This window comes from Somniosus microcephalus, chromosome 3 (assembly GCF_052327205.1).
Source record: "Somniosus microcephalus isolate GS21.2 chromosome 3, FLI_Smic_1.0, whole genome shotgun sequence".
Lineage (NCBI taxonomy): Eukaryota > Metazoa > Chordata > Chondrichthyes > Squaliformes > Somniosidae > Somniosus > Somniosus microcephalus.
The window spans coordinates 296,995,349-297,012,198 of NC_140989.1; the positions used below are offsets into that span (position 1 = coordinate 296,995,349).

Sequence of the window (16,850 nt, forward strand, 5' to 3'; positions counted from 1 at the left end):
TAATCAGCCAAATAGGTATATTTTAATGGCTGGTCCATAGTGGCTTGCTGACATTTCTTTCTCCCACGCAGTATTTAACATGTTTAATGACCCAATTATACTACAGTTGAAAATCCACATCTGTTGCCCATTCATGGTAAATTTGTTTGTGCAGACTGTACAGATGAATTTACTTAAACTTTTGTTTGGAGTATGAGCTCATGCTGTCAAATAATTCTCTCCATTTATAGAGTGAATGTGATTTAAATGCCATTCCAGGTCAATATTTGCCTTTGCTTAAAAAAACTGGAGTGCATGCAATGAGCTGGCAAACTGTGACCACCTCCACTGATGCACCTTTTTTTATTCTTTATTTAAGTACAACGGTACTTATACAACTCATCAATTATAAAGTAAATCCATTACATCCATTGACCACAATAAGAAAAGAATAAAGCCTTAAAAAACAGCGTTATGGTTAACAATATAAATGCAATGATAAATTTTTACAAATAAGTCAATAATATTTACAGTACAAACTACCACTATTTCAATAAACCCAGAAAAAAAAAACGTATCACGCCAGTCCTACTGGCATCGTTTACCCATTCAATCATTCAATCGTCCGTTTGTTCGTTCGTTCACTCGAGCATAAGTTCCATTGTGCGTGCATGCGTGTCATTTGTGTCTACGTGCGAGCATGCGCGCGCTCGTTCGTTCATTCGTTCACTCGAGCGTAAGTTCCATTGTGCGTGCATGCGTGCGTGCGTATCATTTGTGTCTGCGGCGTGCGTTCACTCAAGCGTTCGAAGTACTCAGATTTCTTACCAATATAATTTATTTTATCTTTTTTTCCCCTTCCTTTTAACTTTCCCCTGTTAACTTATTTTTCTCCCTTTTGTAAAACATATCATTTACTAGGCAATAATCTCAAAGTAAATTCCACATAGACACTAATTAACACCACAATGTACAAAGTCCCATAGCCTTATCAGAAATCAATTAAAGCTTCAAGTAGACTGCTTTCAACCAGAAAACCAGAAACTTCTTCAACAAAACAAGTGAATACCAGTTCTGCGCCAGTCCTATTGGCAATCTAATAACTCCTCATTTTCACTTGATGTTGTCTAACCATGTAATGTCACAATCCTTGTCCACGGTCCTCAGCTTTTCCACGGAAAAGAAGCCAATCACTTTCTCAAATCCCGTAAAAAGACCGAATACTCAAATTTTCTTCTACTTGCTGTTATCGCTCCCAGGACCCAACCATCAAAATACTCATTATTCCTTGCCGATATTACTTTGTTTTGTCTTTTATCTTCCTTTTTTTCCCATTTTTATTCCGTTCTCTTTTCCCATCTTATGACCGCTCATGCGCCATGCTACAGATGGAAACAGTCTGTCTTTCCTCCACCAGGATGGCGGCGCACAAACCCAATCCCATCACCGAAACAAAGCCTCACAGCTGCCACCAGACGGGGCCGCTGGAACTCATTCGCACCCGAGACCGTTCTTCAACCTTAGAAACCGTACAGCATGCTCACCCACAGCATCACCCGACTCCGCTTCTGCCAACCAGCCGCACCGCCCTGGGCCCCCCCGCCTAGGGTCCTCCGTGCTGGGCTTCCCGCCTAGGACACTCTCCTCTGGGTCTTCCACCCTGGACCTTCTGCACTGGGCCCTCCGCACTGGCATTCCCCGCGAGCAGCCGGGGTGTGGAGCAGCCCGTTCACACAGCACCGAGCAGAGCTGAGCTGCTGAGAATCTCACAGCCTGTGTGTCTCTCTCCACATGTGACTGTTTACTGTTTAAAATCTCCTGATGCACCTTCTTGCTGCCATTCGTGTTCAAATTGTTCTGTTCCCAACTTAATTGTCACATGAGATGATATCCCATAACTGGGAGGTTCTTCTAGCATCTCACCTGCACTTGTGGACAGAATGCAAAAAGGGCCTTGTTATTTGATGGGTGATGCTTCTCTCACTTCTAGCCTGCAACGTCCCTGTCACAATATTTCTTGTCTTTTGCTACCTTGGTGATACTGCGGTCATTGCTGCTCTGAGCTTTTCTCCCTCATTCCTCCCAAGCCCTAAGTAGACCAAATCATACATTCTACCTGTTCCCTGCATCCCTACTGCATTCAAATCAAGGGGCATTGCATTATTTCAGGGATGGCCAACCAGAAACTTGCAAGCTGTGTGTGACTCCTCTGTGTGGTCTTTGAATGCTTTGTTTGCCTGTCTTGCCCATGTACTCAGTCCTGACACAGAAGTGCAGAAAGAAGCTGAACTTGACAAAACAAGTAGTGTTCCTCCCCTTCTGACCTCACTAATATGCTTTTCATGAATTGTAATATATTAGCTATTTACTATGGAGTGTGTATTAAGAACTAATTGCCTTCTCAACTGACAATAACAGTAAAGAAGATGGCGATCCTAAACTTAGTTCTCACCTCTGGAAAAATAACATTTTCCTTTTTTGTATGTATATTTTTAGGAAATAGACTTGATCTGCTTCTTAACCAGCCCCCTCCCAATCCCAAATATTAATGTTGTATTAAGTAGCTTTATAAATAAATTTACAATGTTATTTATAATATTTTTATCTGAAATACGGGCTTTCTGATTTCACCAATGTTGCACAAAATGTTTGTAACATAAAGGGCAAAAAATTGAGTCGCGCCCCCTATGGGGCGTTAACTTCGCCAGGGAAAATTAGCACCCCCGCGACCGAAATTGACTGGTAGTGCCCCAAGAGGGAAGCAGAATGCTACTGGAAGCACCCCGCCTCCCTCTTCGGGCGCTGCGAGGGAATTTCGCAGCGCTGTGTGCCGCAGTGCCACGCGTTGCGGTACGTCATGCCGCGGTATTGCAGGCCTTCCACCCCTTCTTAAAGGGGAGGGACCTTGCGCAGCGCGACCCGTGGCCCAGCTGGGACTCCGAGGATCGGGAGTGCTGGCAAAAGAGCCTGGCACTCAAGAGAAGTGCCGGGCTCATGGAGCGCAGCCGGCACTCCGCGGGGGCGGGGTGGTGGCGGGTAAGGAGGCCGGGGACGGCAGCGGAGGCAGGTGCTGGCAGGTGACCAGCAAGGAAAATGGCCGCCCAGCACCTCACCTTTAAATAGCATCACCCCGGCCGCAGGTAGGCCCCCTGACCCCGTCGGACATAGTGTCCAGCGGAAAGTCAGGGGGCGCTACCAAAGATCACGGCCGGGGCGCTGCGCATGGCGATGACGTCATCGCTGGCAGCACAGCGCCGGGGGGTGCTAATGGTTAGCGCCACTGCTAACCTCCCGCTGAATTTTGCGGGAGGCGTTGGCGGCGCCGAGTTGCTTAGAGCACTAACGGGAGGCGCAAAGCAACTGAATTTTTCCCCCAACTCTTTGCAAAATGATCCTTTTAAGTTGGTTCTTTTCTGGGGGAAGGATTAATAAATGAGTGTTCTTATAATATTCAGTGCTTAGTTATTGCACTTTATTGCCAGTAATGAGTTTGCTATGAGAATTTACTTTCTAGCTTGTGATTTGAAACAGCCAAGATTTTCCCATCTGCTGTCATGGAGATTGGTGGCTGTATTTTACCTCCAAACATTTTTGACCTTGAAGGTGTAGTCATTCGTGTGACACAAGGTGAGAATTTATGCCAACCCTAAATTGGTCGAGAATGGCTCCAGAAATTGACCTAGTTGGAGAAACCCCTGTGCAGGAAATCTCAGGTCCAGTGTTCAGACTGAGAGGTAATGTACCTGAAATTGTGGTCGGAGGCTTCCCGCGGGTGAATTCCTCTAAACCGCAAGTAAAATCCGTACTTGCCTCACATCTGTCTGTGTTGAACTTCATTTGCCAATTATTTGCCCATTCTGCAAGTTTATTAATGTCCTCCTGTAATTTTTTGCAGTCCTCCTCAGTATTGAATTCCCCCCCCCCCCAAATTTGGTATCATTAGCAATTTAGAAATTGTGTTTTTGATTCCAAAGTCTAAATCGTTAATGTAAATTGTGAACAGCAGTGATCCCAGCACTGATCCTTGTGGAACAACACTACCCACCTTTTGCCACTGTGAATAGCTACCCTTTACTCTCACTCTCTGCTTTCTGTCTTGAAGCCAGCTAGCAATCCATTCTGCTACTTGTCCCCTGACCTTATTCATTAGTCTATTATGGGGTACCTTATCAAAGGCCTTTTGAAAATCCAGATAAATTACATCTTCTGCATTACCATTGCCTACTCTCTCTGTTACCTATTCAAAACTTTTCCTTTTGAAATCCATGCTGACTATTCATTATTATACTTTTTGTTTCTAGATGTTCTTCTATTTTCTCCTTTAGTAGAGATTCCATTATTTTTCCTACCACCGATGTTGAGCTGACTGGTCTATAATTCCCTGGACATATTCTATCTCCCTTCTTAGATATAGGTATTGCATTAGCTATCCACCAGATTAAACCATCACATGTTTAAAATTAATTAAAATACAATTTAATTAAATATTTAAAACAAAAATTTAATTTTTAAAGGGGCCAAAAATAACCTAAACTAATTTTAAAGGACTTTGAATGTTTAAATGATTTTTTTAAAATTATTTTACTATTTATTTTCACCCTTACACTGGTGAAAGAAAGCCTTAAACCTGCTTTTACCAGGCATAAGAGTTTCATGGGCATTCGCTGGACAGTAGTTGGGCAAATAACCTAGCCCTGTGCCAGCGAATATTCATTTCCTTCGGATTCATACAATCTGCCAAGCTGAAACTTGACACACCTGGAGTATTGTGTGCAGTTTTGGTCTCCTTACCTAAGAAAGGATATACTTGCCATAGAGGGAGTGCAGCGAAGGTTCACCAGACTGATTCCTGGGATGGCAGGACTGCCGTATGAGGAGAGATTAGGTCGACTAGGCCTGTATTCACTAGAGTTTAGAAGAATGAGAGGGGAACTCATTGAAACATATAAAATTCTGACAGGGCTAGACAGGCTGGATGCAGGGAGGATGTTTCCCCTGGCTGGGGGGTCTAGAACGAGGGGTCACAGTCTCAGGATATGGGGTAGGACATTTAGGACTGAGATGAGGAGAAATTTCTTCACTCAGAGGGTGGTGAACCTGTGGAATTCTCTACCACAGAAGGCTATGGAGGCCAGGTCACTGAATATATTTAAGAAGGAGATAGATAGATTTCTAGACACAAAAGGCATCAAGGGGTATGGGGAGAGAGCGGGAATATGGTATTGTGATAGAGGATCAGCCATGATCATGTTGAATGGTGGAGCAGGCTTGAAGGGCCGAATGGCCTACTCCTGCTCCTATTTTTCTATGTTTCTATGACGCATCGCAGCTTCTGGCTTTTCGCACATGCGCATCACATACAGAAACCCGGAACTTGCAGGGCACAGTGTACGTGGTCATAAGCCCCAGAAAATCTGGGCCTATGTGGTTTCTCCAGATGTCTAAAGAGCAACATTTGATCAAAAAGTGCTATTTTGGGGAAGTGGGGTCGGGGGTGGGAGGCGGCAGGTGATCAGAAACTATAATAGGTGGGTACAACCAAAGCATGTATCAGACCTGGATTTGGAGAAACGGAAGACATTTGTGGAGTGTCAATACATTCATATAATAAATAACAGGATAGGTCGTAAGCACGAGGGAGGGAGGGTTGGTGTTCGTGTATTATAAATGTTTTCCATTCACCATAGGTGAAAATTGTTTATTCCTTCGTCTTTCAATGATAGCTACTGGAAAAGGGACAAGTATATGAAGATGTTTTTGACTATTGAAACTGTTGTTCAGGAACCAGCATCGAGGTCATGGCTTGATTTAAATAACAAGTAATCTGAAATGGACCTGCTTTAAGATAACCTAGTTTATTTTTTCACATATTTGAGGAATCTTTTCTGATTCATCTAATATTAACCAGAATGCATCACCATATCCAGTGGGATTCTGCCGTGTAAACTCGGCTCTTAACAATTAACCAGAACCTGGCAAAGGAGCAAATGAAGAGTGTCGCTGCTGCAACCACAACAAGCACAAACCCTTAGTGCTACTGGTCTCTGTGGCAGATAAGAAGTCAGGAAATCCTGGGGGAAAGTATGCCAGGTTTAATAAGAGAAAGAGTTACTGCTACTAATACTGTCAGAGGGAATGGGTGGTAGAAGAAGAGAGGATATGAGACATGAAGAGAAGGAATGACAGAAAGAGGGAAGCACAGGGTGAATGAAAGAATGGGAATGAAAGAAATCAGAGAGACAGAGGGCTGGATTTTCATGGGGAAGGCAAGTTGGTGGCGGGCGGGAAACACGGGAGAAATGGTTTCCCGCAGGCCCTGTCTGTTATGTATTATGTGTTCTCCTCAAATGGTTGGGTTTGTTCTCTTGGTTGGGTTTTTGTTCTCTTTGTTCTGTACTCTCCAGAACCTTCCTTTTGAATAAAGTAGCCTCATGTTTGAATCTCTGGGTTCTGAGCCCTAATTGTGTCTAGGTAGAAAGGTACAGACACAATACTGTCGACTTTAATGACAGCGCTGATTTGCATCTGAAGCCTCTGTTTCCCACCCGCAGCCAGCCAGATGGAGAGGCTGGCTGGCTGAGGGCAGGTAGGCCTGCGGAACTAGGCTGCACAGAGGGGGGAGGGAGGGATCGCGTGGGCGGGCCAGTGCTGGCCTCCGGTGGGGAGGTGAGAAGGAAGATCAGGGCCTCTGGTGGATTGGGAGGAGGGAAGAGAAGATCGGGGCCGGCCACCGGAGGATCCTGGTTGGCCTCAGGATGATCGTGGGGGAGGTCAGTCTGGGAAGGCGATCGGAGGCCTCGTGAGGATGTCTCCGATCACTAGAGGGTGGGTTAGGCAGAGACCCTCGATCCAGGAGGTTGGTGTAGAGGCACTTACCTCAGGGATGTAGCAGTCCTCGCCTTGCTGTAACTGCCGGGATTTATGAGGTGTGTAAAACCTGACCAGCCACAGTTTAAAAACAAAATGAGTTTAAAGAAGAGGTTTCCAGCCTCATTGTAATATTTAAATTGATGTCCCGCCTCCTGGCACCAGGTTGGCTGCCTGCCCCATCCCGCCTCCGTTAAAACAGGAAGTGAGCGGGTTGGAGGCGGGTTCAGGTCGGGATTCCGATTTTTAATAATTTCACTACCCCCACACTCTAAACCCACCCCCTTTTTAGATTAAAATTTCCCCCAAAGAGAGGGACAATGTAATAGGCTAGGAGAGAAAAGAGGAGGATGTGATGAAATATTCATCATCATCACTGCCTGTGACTGAGATCGGTTTCAGTGCCATTTCCCTTCCCCCAGACCTCACTGTATTGTGTACTGGAATGTGCTGTATTGTATACTGGAATGTGCTGGAATGTGCTGTGTGTAGGGCTCCGCCCATACCTGGCCCCGTTTGTAGGCTGGCTCAGTCTGGCCTCAGCCTCCAGAAGGAAGACATCTCTCTCGCTTACGTGTTACGTTCTAAGTTAATAAAAGCCTTGTTTTGTTCTGCTAACTTCGAGTCTCGGAATTATTGAGGCACATCAATTTTATTAACTTATTTTTCAACACTATGGATCAACTCCTGAAACCCGAACGTTTGGATTTGGATCAACATGCTCCGGACGCATCAGCACGCTTCGGACACTGGTTTGAGTGTATGGAATTCTTCCTGGACAATTCCGCAGCCGTCAAAGACGCTACGGACGCTGCGAGGATGAGACTCGGAATTCTGCGGAATTGGGTAAGCCACCGGGTTTACCCCCTCATCCAAGACGCCGAGACGTACCTGGCCGCCTGCGACATCTTAAAGGCGCATTACCAGCAGCCTACAAATGAGGTGTATGTTAGGCACCTGCTCGCTACCCGCGCACAGCGACCTGGGGAATCGGTGGAGGAGTTCCTAAGCACCCTGAAAATGCTTGGCAAAGACTGCAAGTGCCGAGATGTAAAAGCCGCAGTGTACACTGACGAGCTTGTTCGCGATGCCTTCATCACAGGCCTCAGCTCCACTTACATCCGGCAAAGACTGCTGGAAAAAACGGGGTTGGACCTGAAACAGGCTGCGGACACCGCGCGATCCCTGGATGTGGCCCAGAGAAACTCGGACGCCTACTCTTCAGCCCACGCCGTCCACGCCGCCACGTGTGCACCGAGGGCGCCGCCATCTTGGAAGGCATCTTCCCCGCCCGACAGCCCGACACCGGCTGGGCCCCGCTCTCCCCCCAGAAGCCCTACGACAGCCGCGACACGTCAGGGACCCAACTGCTACTTCTGCGGGCAGCCAAAGCACACCAGAAACCTGTGCCCGGCGAAAGGCACCACCTGCTTTAAGTGCGGTAAGAAGGGGCACTTCGGGAAGGTGTGCAGAGGGAACCCCGCCAGAAAACCAACCGCTGGAAAACCCGCCACCGCCGCGTGTGCGCCGTGGGAGCGGCCATCTTGGACGCCATCTTGCCCGACCTCGTGGGGTCCGCCATCTTGTGAGCAGACAGCGTGGACGCCATCTTGTATCGATCAGGGCCCTACAGTGGCATCGGTCACAGTGGACCAGACCAGGCCGCACCCGCTATCCAGATCAATGGTGGACATCGAGGTAAACGGGTGCCGGGTTAAATGCTTAATTGACAGTGGAAGCACGGAGAGCTTTATCCACCCAGAACTGGCACAACAACTCTCCCTAAAGGTGGTCCCTACTCAGGGTACCATCTCTATGGCTGACAAAACCCAGACATCGACCATTCTGGGTTACTGCACGGTACAATTGTGCGTTAACGGAACTGGTATATGATAATTTTAAAGTATTAATCATGAAGAACCTATGTGCGAGCGTGATCTTGGGCCTGGATTTCCAGTGCAACCACCAAAGCATCACGCTCAAGTACGGTGGGTCTCAGCTGCCCCTCACAGTGTGCGGTCTGGCTACCCTGAAGGTAAAGCCGCCTTCGCTATTCGCGAACCTTACCCCTAACTGCCGGCCAATAGCGACCAAAAGCAGGAGGTACAGCTGGGAGGACAGGCGGTTTATCGCGACCGAGGTAGACAGGCTCCTGAAAGAGCGCATTATTGAACGCAGCAACAGCCCGTGGCGCGCCCAAGTGGTAGTGGTAAGGGGTAGCGAGAAGAAACGGATCGTGATCGACGATAGTCAAACGATCAACAGGTACACCCTACTAGACACATACCCGCTACCCCGCATATCAGAAATGGTGAACCAAATCGCCCAATACCGGGTGTTCTCCACCATCGACCTCAAGTCAGCGTACCACCAGCTCCCTATCAGACCAGAGGACCGCCCGTACACCGCCTTCGAGGCGAACGGATGCCTCTACCAATTCCTCAGAGTCCCCTTTGGGGTGACGAATGGGGTCTCGGTCTTCCAGAGGGAGATGGACCGCATGGTCGATGACCACCACTTGCAGGCAACCTTCCCCTACCTCGACAACGTCACCATCTGCGGCCACAATCAGCAGGATCACGACTCGAACCTCGAGAGGTTCCTGGAAACCGCACAAAAACTCAACCTCACCTACAACGAGGACAAGTGCGTTTACAACACCACGCGCCTCTGCATACTAGGCAGCGTGGTGGAGAATGGGGAAATCGGACCAGACCCCGACCGATTGCGCCCCCTACGGGAGCTGCCCCTGCCCAACACTCCCAAAGCCCTGAAAAGGTGCCTGGGGTTATTTTCTTATTATTCCCAATGGGTCCCCAACTACTCTGACAAAGCCCGCCCCCTCTTGAAAGCATCCTCTTTCCCGCTCTCTGCTGAGGCCCACGCCGCCTTCAAAAGCATTAAGCAGGATATTGAGCGGGCCACGCTACAGGCAGTGGACGAGAACACTCCATTTCAAGTGGAAAGTGATGCGCCTGACTTCGCCTTGGCGGCCACCCTCAACCAGGCGGGGCGGCCCGTAGCTTTCTTCTCGAGGACCCTCCAAGGGCCCGAGATCAGACACTCCTCCGTGGAAAAGGAGGCCCAAGCCATCGTGGAGGCAGTGCGCCACTGGCGCCACTACCTAGCCGGCAAACGCTTCACCCTACTTACCGACCAGCGGTCGGTAGCGTTTATGTTCAATAATAAACAGAGGGGGAAGATTAAAAATGATAAGATTCTTAGGTGGCGGATCGAGCTCTCCACCTTCGAGTACGACATCATTTACCAGCCAGGGACCCTTAACGAATCCCCTGACGCCCTCTCACGAGGGACGTGTGCCAGCGCCACCGGGGATCGGTTACAGACCCTCCACAACGACCTCTGCCACCCAGGGGTCACGCGGCTGTTCCACTTCATAAAGTCCCGTAACTTACCCTACTCGATTGAGGAAGTTCGGTCCCTGACCAGGAACTGCCACACTTGCGCTGAGTGCAAGCCTCGGTTCTACCGCCCAGATAGAGCCCACTTAATCAAAGCTACACGGCCCTTTGAGCGGCTCAGCTTAGATTTCAAGGGCCCCCTCCCGTCCGTCGACCGCAATGTTTACTTCCTGAACATTGTGGATGAATACTCCCGGTTCCCATTCGCCTTCCCCTGCCCAGACATGACCAGCGCCACGGTCATTAAATGCCTCAACAGCCTGTTCTGCCTGTTCGGTATGCCGAGCTAAATCCATACGGATAGGGGGGCGTCCTTCATGAGTGAAGAGCTACGCCAGTACATGCTGTCCAGGGGGATCACCACGAGCCGTACCACCAGCTACAACCCCCGGGGTAACGGCCAAGTGGAGCGAGAGAACGGGACAGTATGGAAAGCAGTCACTCTAGCTCTAAGGACCAAGGGCCTCCCTATCTCCGCTGGCAGGGTGTCCTCTCGGATGTGCTCCATTCGATACGGTCGCTATTGTGTACGGCCACTAATACCACGCCTCATGAACGAATGTTTGTCTTTCCCCGGAAATCCACCTCAGGCGTATCCATGCCGTCATGGCTCTCCACCCCAGGTCCGGTACTCGTGCGAAGGCATGTGAGGGGCCACAAGACGGACCCTCTCGTGGAGCCAGTACACCTACTCCACGCCAACCCCCAATACGCATATGTCCGGCACGCCGACGGAAGGGAGGACACCGTGTCCATAAAAGACGTCGCCCCAGCCGGCATCGACAACAACCACGGCAATAGCGGCAACGACGATCACAGCAACTCTTACCCACCCACTACTCTTTCATCACCCCCGGAAGAACACCGACCAACGGCACCCCCACCAACTACCCCTTCAACAACCCTGGCGGCACCCCCGGCAGAGACCCAGGAGGCTACCGGGGACACCCAGCCGACACCCGCGGCACCGCAACAGCCACGTCGGTCGCAGAGGACTATCAAACCCCCGAACAGACTAAATCTATAGAAGGGGTGAATGTGATGAAATATTCATCATCATCACTGCCTGTGACTGAGATCGGTTTCAGTGCCATTTCCCTTCCCCCACTCCTCATTGTATTGTGTACTGGAATGTGCTGTATTGTATACTGGAATGTGCTGGAATGTGCTGTGTGTAGGGCTCTGCCCATACCTGGCCCCGTTTGTAGGCTGGCTCAGTCTGGCCTCAGCCTCCAGAAGGAAGACATCTCTCTCGCTTACGTGTTACGTTCTAAGTTAATAAAATTGATGTGCCTCAATAATTCCGAGACTCGAAGTTAGCAGAACAAAACAAGGCTTTTATTAACTTAGAAGGTAACACGCAGTGGGGAGAGGTATCTTCCATCTGGAGGTCTGCAGTACTGGATATGAGGCCAGACTGAGCTTACTTACATAGGGGCCAGGTATGGGCGGAGCCCTACACACAATACATTACAATATACAATACAATGGTGAGGAGACGGAACTGAGGTAAGGGAACTGAAACCTGAAACCAACCACAGTCACAGGCAGTGATGAATGGAATATTTCATCACATTCACCCCTTCTATAGATTTAGTCTGCTCGGGGGTTTGATAGTCCTCTGCGACCGACGTGGCTGTTGTGATGTCGCGGGTGTCGGCTGGGTGTCCCCGGTGGCCTCCTGGGTCTCTGCCGGGGGTGCCGCCAGGGTTGTTGAAGGGGTAGTTGGTGGGGGTGCCGTTGGTCGATGTTCTTCCGGGGGTGATGAAAGAGTACTGGGTGGGTAAGAGTTGCTGTGATCGTTGTTGTTGCTATTGCCGTGGTTGTTGTCGTTACCGGCTGGGGCGACGTCTTTTATGGACACGGTGTCCTCCCTTCCGTCGGCGTGCTGGACATACGCGTATTGGGGGTTGGCGTGGAGTAGGTGCACTGGCTCCACGAGAGGGTCCGTCTTATGGCCCCTCACATGCCTTCGCACGAATACCGGACCCGGGGTGGAGAGCCATGACGGCATGGATACGCCTGAGGTGGATTTCCGGGGAAAGACAAACATTCGTTCATGAGGCGTGGCATTAGTGGCAGTACACAATAGCGACCGTATCGAATGGAGCACATCTGAGAGGACTTCCTGCCAGCGGGAGATAGGGAGGCCCTTGGTCCTTAGAGCTAGAGTGACTGCTTTCCATACTGTCCCGTTCTCTCGCTCCACTTGACCGTTACCCCGGGGGTTGTAGCTGGTGGTACGGCTCGTGGCGATCCCCCTGGACAGCATGTACTGGCGTAGCTCTTCACTCATGAAGGACGCCCCCCTATCCGTATGGATGTAGCTCGGCATACCGAACAGGCTGTTGAGGCATTTAATGACCGTGGCGCTGGTCATGTCTGGGCAGGGGAAGGCGAATGGGAAACGGGAGCATTCTTCCACAATGTTCAGGAAGTAAACATTGCGGTCGACTGACGGGAGGGGGCCCTTGAAATCTAAGCTGAGCCGCTCAAAGGGCCGTGTAGCTTTGATTAAGTGGGCTCTATCTGGGCGGTAGAACCGAGGCTTGCACTCAGCGCAAGTGCGGCAGTTCCTGGTCAGAGACCGAACTTCCTCAATCGAGTAGGGTAAGTTACGGGACTTTATGAAGTGGAACAGCCGCGTGACCCCTGGGTGGCAGAGGTCGTTGTGGAGGGTCTGTAGCCGATCCCCGGTGGCGCTGGCACACATCCCTCGTGAGAGGGCGTCAGGGGATTCGTTAAGGGCCCCTGGCCGGTAAATGATGTCATACTCGAAGGTGGAGAGCTCGATCCGCCACCTAAGAATCTTATCATTTTTAATCTTCCCCCTCTGTTTATTATTGAACATAAACGCTACCGACCGCTGGTCGGTAAGTAGGGTGAAGCGTTTGCCGGCTAGGTAGTGGCGCCAGTGGCGCACTGCCTCCACGATGGCTTGGGCCTCCTTTTCTACGGAGGAGTGTCTGATCTCGGGCCCTTGGAGGGTCCTCGAGAAGAAAGCTACGGGCCGCCCCGCCTGGTTGAGGGTGGCCGCCAAGGCAAAGTCAGACGCATCACTTTCCACTTGAAATGGAGTGTTCTCGTCCACTGCCTGTAGCGTGGCCCGCTCAATATCCTGCTTAATGCTTTTGAAGCCGGCGTGGGCCTCAGCAGAGAGCGGAAAAGAGGATGCTTTCAAGAGGGGGCGGGCTTTGTCGGAGTAGTTGGGGACCCATCGGGAATAATAAGAAAATAACCCCAGGCACCTTTTCAGGGCTTTGGGAGTGTTGGGCAGGGGCAGCTCCCGTAGGGGGCGCAATCGGTCGGGGTCTGGTCCGATTTCCCCATTCTCCACCACGCTGCCTAGTATGCAGAGACGCGTGGTGTTGAAAACGCACTTGTCCTCGTTGTAGGTGAGGTTGAGTTTTTGTGCGGTTTTCAGGAACCTCTCGAGGTTCGAGTCGTGATCCTGCTGTTTGTGACCGCAGATGGTGACGTTGTCGAGGTAGGGGAAGGTTGCCTGCAAGTGGTGGTCATCGACCATGCGGTCCATCTCCCTCTGGAAGACCGAGACCCCATTCGTCACCCCAAAGGGGACTCTGAGGAATTGGTAGAGGCGTCCGTTCGCCTCGAAGGCGGTGTACGGGCGGTCCTCTGGTCTGATAGGGAGCTGGTGGTACGCTGACTTGAGGTCGATGGTGGAGAACACCCGGTATTGGGCGATTTGGTTCACCATTTCTGATATGCGGGGTAGCGGGTAGGCGTCTAGTTGGGTGTACCTGTTGATCGTTTGGCTATAGTCGATCACCATCCATTTCTTCTCGCTACCCCTTACCACTACCACTTGGGCGCGCCATGGGCTGTTGCTGCGTTCAATAATGTGCTCTTTCAGGAGCCTGTCTACCTCGGTCGCGATAAACCGCCTGTCCTCCCAGCTGTACCTCCTGCTTTTGGTCGCTATTGGCCGGCAGTTAGGGGTAAGGTTCGCGAATAGCGAAGGCGGCTTTACCTTCAGGGTAGCCAGACCGCACACTGTGAGGGGCGGCTGGGACCCACCGTACTTGAGCGTGATGCTTTGGTGGTTGCACTGGAAATCCAGGCCCAAGATCACGCTCGCACATAGATTCTTCATGATTAATACTTTAAAATTATCGTATACAGTTCCGTTAACGGACAATTGTACCGTGCAGTAACCCAGAATGGTCGATGTCTGGGTTTTATCAGCCATAGAGATGGTACCCTGAGTAGGGACCACCTTTAGGGAGAGTTGTTGTGCCAGTTCAGGGTGGATAAAACTCTCCGTGCTTCCACTGTCAATTAAACATTTAACCCGGCACCCGTTTACCTCGATGTCCACCATTGATTTGGATAGCGGGTGCGGCCTGGTCTGGTCCACTGTGACCGATGCCGCTGTAGGGCCCTGATCGAGACAAGATGGCGTCCACGCTGTCTGCTCATGAGATGGCGGACCCCACGAGGTCGGGCAAGATTGCGTCCAAGATGGCCGCTCCCACGGCGCACACGCGGCGGTGGCGGGTTTTCCGGCGGGGTTCCCTCTGCACACCTTCCCGAAGTGCCCCTTCTTACCGCACTTAAAGCAGGTGGTGCCTTTCGCCGGGCACAGGTTTCTGGTGTGCTTTGGCTGCCCGCAGAAGTAGCAGTTGGGTCCCCGACGCGTCGCGGCTGTCGTAGGGCTTCTGGGGGGAGAGCGGGGCCCCGCCGGTGTCGGGCTGCCGGGCGGGGAAGATGCCTTCCAAGATGGCGGCGCCCTTGGTGCACACGTGGCGGCGTGGACGGCGCGGGCTGAAGAGTCGGCGTCCGAGTTTCTCTGGGCCACATCCAGGGATCGCGCGATGTCCGCAGCCTGTTTCAGGTCCAATCCCGTTTTTTCCAGCAGTCTCTGCCGGATGTAAGTGGAGCTGAGGCCTGTGATAAAGGCATCGCGAACAAGCTCGTCAGTGTACACTGCGGCTTTTACATCTTGGCACTTGCAGTCTTTGCCAAGCATTTTCAGGGTGCCTAGGAACTCCTCCACCGATTCCCCAGGTCGCTGTGCGCGAGTAGCGAGCAGATGCCTAGCATACACCTCATTCGTAGGCTGCTGGTAATGCGCCTTTAAGATGTCGCAGGCGGCCAGGTACGTGTCGGCGTCTTGGATGAGGGGGTAAACCCGGTGGCTTACCCAATTCCGCAGAATTCCGAGTTTCATACTCGCAGCGTCCGTAGCGTCTTTGACGGCTGCGGAATTCTCCAGGAAGAATTCCATACACATAAACCAGTGTCCGAAGCGTGCTGGTCCAAATCCAAATGTTCGGGTTTTAGGAGTTGATCCATTGTGTTGAAAAATAAGTTAATAAAATTGATGTGCCTCAATAATTCCGAGACTCGATGTTAGCGAAACAAAACAAGGCTTTTATTAACTTAGAAGGTAACACGCAGTGGAGAGAGGTATCTTCCATCTGGAGGTCTGCAGTACTGGATATGAGGCCAGACTGAGCTTGCTTACATAGGGGCCAGGTATGGGCGGAGCCCTACACACAATACATTACAATATACAATACAATGGTGAGGAGACGGAACTGAGGTAAGGGAACTGAAACCTGAAACCAACCACAGTCACAGGCAGTGATGAATGGAATATATCATCACAAAGAGCGTTGTTCACCTGTCGGATGCAGCAATGTACCGCAAACTGGGAGATGTTGGCAATGTCCCCAGTAGTGGATTGGAAGGAGCCGGTGGCATAGAAGTTGAGAGCCACCGTCACCTTCACTGCCACCGACAGAGATGTCCTGCTCCTCAGCTGTGGCTGCAGATCTCTGCGAAGCAGGTGGCAGATCTCAGTGACCACCTCCCTTCTGAATCGCAGCCTCCGAACACACTGCTCCTCAGACATGTTCAGATATGAGAACTGCTGGCGGTATACCCTGGGTGGGTAAGGCCTCCTGTGCCGACACCTGTTGGCCCTTCTCCGTCTGGCCATGACTGGCACTTTCTCACGGCGTCTCTGATCCCTTTGAATGCAATGCAGAAAGCCAACATTTCCACCCATTGTAGCCCCCATTTACAGTATATGTGGCGACTCAAGGCTATGGCACTGAAAGTGAAATCCAAGTGCAAAGCTCTGGCCTGAAGCCAGAAGTACCTGTGCGAACGCTGAGTCAAAGCAGAAAGCTCTCTGCCTTTGTCTCTCACACAGAAGGATTGGCACAAAATGGCTGTCACTTATAATGCAGGAGGAGTCCCCTTTAAATAGCGCCCCCCGCACCCCACAGCGACTGGGAACCGTTCCCCTCTACCAGTCGCTGGGGGCGCCAGGCGCAAAGAAGGCCGGCGCCACTGAAGTTCCGGTTTGGGGCGCACAAAGGGCGTTGCACGATGAAATGGCGTCAGGATCTGCGCGCGCAGCTGAACGCGCGCAAAGACTTTGCGCCGACGCTAAATCTCTAGTGAAGTTGGGGAGAGGCGCAGATCGCGCTGCGCCCGGCCGCTAGCCGCCTAGCGCCCAACATCTCCTCCTCCTAAGGCGCTACCGGCTGGCGCAAGCAACTGAATTTCTAGGCTATTGAAGCTTCTATCTCCTGGTTTCCCTTGTTATCA

At 51.0% G+C, this 16,850-nt stretch overlaps 1 protein-coding gene across 2 annotated transcripts in view; it reads left to right on the top strand.

Annotated features, from left to right (window-relative positions):
• The window catches only part of slc1a7a (solute carrier family 1 member 7a), a 149,050-nt gene that overhangs the window by 64,878 nt on the left and 67,322 nt on the right, over window positions 1–16,850 (top strand). The window lies entirely within an intron of this gene.